This window comes from Arachis hypogaea, chromosome 19, assembly GCF_003086295.3.
Source record: "Arachis hypogaea cultivar Tifrunner chromosome 19, arahy.Tifrunner.gnm2.J5K5, whole genome shotgun sequence".
NCBI classification, from domain to species: domain Eukaryota; kingdom Viridiplantae; phylum Streptophyta; class Magnoliopsida; order Fabales; family Fabaceae; genus Arachis; species Arachis hypogaea.
This window is the reverse complement of record NC_092054.1, coordinates 30709183-30713974: the sequence shown is the minus strand read 5'-3', so window position 1 is coordinate 30713974 and position 4792 is coordinate 30709183. Positions and strand designations below refer to the sequence as shown.

Here is a 4792-nt window from a genome sequence, read left to right as displayed (position 1 = left end):
AACCAATAGTATAATTGGTTACATTGATGCAAAAGGGTTGTTGATAACCTAATGAGAATATAAAATGTCTCAATTAGCTAGAAGGCTTAAAGTAGCTCTTTAATGAAAATCAAATCATGTTTTCAATTAGTAAGATTTGAAGAAATATCTCAATAAAATTTCTCTGTATACATTTTCATGGCATTTTGGATGAAAATAAAACTTCCTTTAGTTCTATTAAATCAATTAATTCTTTTGGAGTAGGTTATTGTTTTCTCAATCAATTGTGATTAGATTTTGTAGCTCATTCTCTTGTGGTGCAGATTTATGTCATTTAACGTTAAAGTACATTTTCCATAACTTACCATGCAAGATTCTGTATTATACAAATGATGGAGAATTTTCTTGCAAATAAATTCTGTTAAACTAATACAACTAAGGCTGAAAGTAGTTTAACCATGTAAGCACAAGAATATTGCTAATCACATAGATATACATATCATAAATTACTAAAACAATTTATGCTATACTTGAATGCATGTCTCATGCAATTATTTATTCAACTGCACTGGCAAGGACATGCTTGATTGAAGGAAATTAAAGAAGAAACCTGCTTTTGAGTTCAGGTGTTTCAGTTGTTTCAGGTGTTTCAGTTCACTTTGTTCTACCTTAATGGATGCCAAATTTTGACTTCAATACGTGATCTGTTTAAGTTGTGTTTATGAGGTAAATTTTTTAACATTTTCATTTGCTGATATTGTATTATTTCATTCGAAAAGGAGAAAAAAGAATTGGCTATTTTAGGTGATAATATAACATCTCCTGCCCAGTCAAGTTTTCAGTACAATATCTGCACATGGAAAACTTGCAAGATTTGGATATGCCTAATCCTTCAGTAAAAAACTTGTGTGAGCCTGTATATACCATGACTTTGTGCAGTTTTTGTTCCTTTTTAAGCTTAACGGTGTTTGTTGCGCCTCCGTGTCCCGTTCTTATTTCCCTCCATTACTGATTTGCCTTTGAGGTGCTATAAATGGCAATTCCATAACGGAAGCTCAACAAATTATAGGAGAATCTACACAGATTATAAGGGGAATCCTGATAAAAACCCATTACTCATCAACACAAGAAGTAACAATCTTCCTTTAGTGAGTTTTCTCTCTATCTTTCAAATATTCATTTCAATTTCTATGCTTTGTTCCACTAGAAATAAGTTTACTTCACGGCACGGTCACAATCTGATGAGCTTTATAGTTTGCCCTTTTTCTTTCTTACTCATGCTAAAAAGATGTATGTTTTATTTTTATTTTTATTTTGAAGAGCTAGAAGGGTCTCTTGTTGGATTTTCGCTCTCAAGTTTTGTATACAACTTATCTGTTTGTAGACATAAGTTTTAGACTTGAGTTCTGTTGGGTTTGAATCTTTCTTGTGTTTTAGACTGTAATAAGTGTAAGTACTGGCATAGAAATTACATTTTCAGTCATGAATTAAGAAGTTGATTATTAAAAGGCTTATTTGATTCTCTTTCCTTTTTTCCTCCCCCCCTGATTACACCCTGCATCGATGACATGAGTCCGTTTTGTTGCTGTTGTGTAGACAGATTTACTGAATATTGCATACTGAAAATTTGCTACAACGGCAACTACGGCACAGACATTGTCAACCATGGCAGTTGTAAGTTCATTGAGTTCCCATAGGGCATCCTAAGTTTTTGCAATAAGGTGCTGATCTTAGGACTAATGTTGTTTGTTTCGATCCAGGGTGCCGAAAACATGGGTAATGTTAAAAGGCAGTTGGTACAGCTGTTTGAGGTATCTCTACGAGCAACCGTACCTAGCGAGACAGATGTAGCACCATTAGTTGATGCTTGCATTACAAAATCTGGTGTAAGATTTGGCGATTACTAATGGTGAGTTGAAAGTTGAAACATTTTCCCGCCAGTCAACATATACCTGAGGCTGTAATAGCATTGTTTATCACCATTGTAAACCACTAACTTTTATTAATAATGTTTTTTCCTTGACAGTAATAATGCAATGGGTTTATGGTCTAAGATAAAAGGAAAGCAGACAGAGTTTAGGGATCCTACTGCTGTTGGGCAGGTATAACATGTGAAGTTTCTTTTACTTCTTCCTGCTTCACCAGTGTTTATTTTCTTTTAAATTCTCATATGAATTATTGATTTATGAATAAGACTCTGACTTTTTTGTGTCAAATGATACTGTGTGTAGGCCATAATGAAGAATCTTCCCCCTTCTGATATGCCTTAGTCATACTAATAACCAAATTGACGTTTATGGCACATTTGAGGGTTCTTGGTTTTGGTGATTGCTGCTTTGGGGAATGAGATCACTGAGTTGAAAACCCTGCCAGAGGTAAGGCACCTAAGAGTATAAGAGTTCTTTCGATGTATTCTTTGACATTGTGAAATGTGATGGCATGGCACAGGACACAACATCTTTGGAGGAAAAGAAGGTTGGAGTAAAGGGGCTGGGGGAAGAAGAAAACGGACTAGTCAGAGCACTTTGTTTGGAAGGATGACATGAAACAGTGAGTATGCTGTTTATGTTCCTAAGCAGGTGAGAATATGCTACTTAGTGGGAGTCAAGTATAGGAGAAGGGAGCAGTGATGGACACCGCAGAGTGAAAACACCAGCATTTTGTGATGGTGAAATTAAGGACCATGTGTTTTGGCCGAAGCTCCTTCAAGTTTAGAAAGAAGTTTGGAACCATTTGGTTAGCATTGAATATTTGTTCTCTTGTGTGATTGGTAAAATATTTGTATCACTTTTTTTTTTCTTATATATATTTATATGGAATGTTGTAGAGTTTAAATGCTATAAGTATTTTTTTTTATTATTTTATTTGTATCACGAAGCAAATTTGTATAATGATTATTGATTAATAAAAGAGGCTATAAAAATTTTATTTTGTGAATTTGTGAATTTAATGAAATATTTTATGTTGTAGTAATTAATTTTAGTATATTTATATTGTGTATAATATAAAATATTAAATAGTATAATATAACTAAAAAAATGTTACTAAAGATCTTTTGTAACATTTTTTAAATGTTACAAAAAATATCTATGGTAACATTTTTTTAAGTGTTACAAAATATATCTATTGTAACATTTCTTTAAGTGTTACTAAGAAAGGTCTATTGTAACATTTCTCATAATATTACTATAGAAGATCTATTGTAACATTTTTACCAAATGTTATTAAATATTTAAAAAAATGTTAGTAAAACTCTTTAGTAACATAGGGTATATTTAACATTTGTTAAAATATTACTAATATACATAGGTAACATTTTAATATGATTTGGTAACATTTTTTAAATGTTAGTAAAAGTCAATTATGTAGTAGTGCTGGTAGCTAACCTGGACACTGTCTCTCTGTTGCGCATTAATAACATTAGAGGGAATGCGTGTCTTGTCACCGTTAGAGGGATTATGTGTCCTATCACCATTAGAGGGATTATGTGCACTGTCACCCTTACAATCAGAGAAAAAACACAGACATACTTGTCATCAATCAACCAAAATAAACTCCAATCTTCTCAAATCATTCTATCATAATTCAGAAACCAAAATAAAAAAATCAGTTCAATAATAACCAACTCAACAAAATTAAATCAACAAATTAGAATAATCATCTTCTTCAATAATTCAATAAATCAATCAAATAAATAACCACGTCCATCCAAACAATTCAATTCAATTCATAAGACTCATGTAATCATAAAAAACACCTCTACCTTAGCTCGTCGAAACCCTCAAAATCAAATGTACCTAAAAATCTTATTTCTCTTGTCCAGTAACAGCGGTAGAAAGTTTCGGTAGTAACACAGCCGCTTGTTGTTACACGCAACAGCGTCATCATCACCTCCACTCTTCCGATCAGCCTCAAACAGTAACGGTGACAGCTCCTGACGGCAACGCTCCTCACGACTGTGGCAACGGAAGGCTCAATGGCTCCCTCCAGCGACTTCTTCCAAACAAAAATAACGTCAACGTGAAGAATATGAAGATATGAACACTTTTATTGGATTAAATTTTTTATTAGAGTTGCAGAGCTCAAGAAATCAAATTCCGAAAGTTGGAGGTTTCATAGTTTCTCATTCTCTCTCTCACGGCCTTTCTTTCTTTTTCTTTCTTAATGAAAACTTTGGACAATTGCACTCATTAAAAGTAAAGGACTATAGCTATATAAATACAGCATCACTAAACAAGAAAATTTTCAAAAAACGAGGTTTCAGTAACATGATCAAGGAAACCATAATAAAGACCCTTAATTTCACTAACGGCTCTTTGTTTCTTTTATTTCTTTCCTTAGTTCGTTGAATGAGAAGGGAATGAAGTGATGATGAGGAGGTGTCATAAGGGGCCGCGTGTCATGTTAAAAGAGTATTGAGTCAGCACTTTAAAATATAAATATTTTAAATAAATAATTATAAAAATTAAATATATTAAAATACAAGTAATAATATATATGAATTACTAATAAAAATGATATTAGTAATATAAAAATAAAAAATATATAATGAAACATTAGTAAAGCTGCTAGGTTTACTAAAAAATACCAATATTTACTCATATCGGCGGATATCGAATTCGATAATAATATTATTAACGATACTTTATTTTTAAATTAAAAATATCAATTACTCAAATTAAAATATACATATAATTTTCATTACTTATAAATTACTAGAATTATAGTTTTAATTATGTAAAATATTTTATTATAACAAAAATATATATAAGAATATAAATTTAATTGAATTCAAATAGTTATAAAATTAATT

General features: G+C 31.6%; 1 long non-coding RNA gene across 1 annotated transcript; it reads left to right on the top strand.

Moving 5' to 3' along the window:
* The first annotated feature begins 809 nt into the window (after positions 1-809).
* On the top strand, positions 810-2916 carry LOC112777188 (uncharacterized). Its single transcript, XR_003190335.2, has 6 exons — positions 810-1127; positions 1576-1653; positions 1740-1888; positions 2006-2081; positions 2211-2354; positions 2428-2916. It is a non-coding gene; the product is annotated as an uncharacterized lncRNA (long non-coding RNA).
* Positions 2917-4792: the final 1876 nt, after the last annotated feature.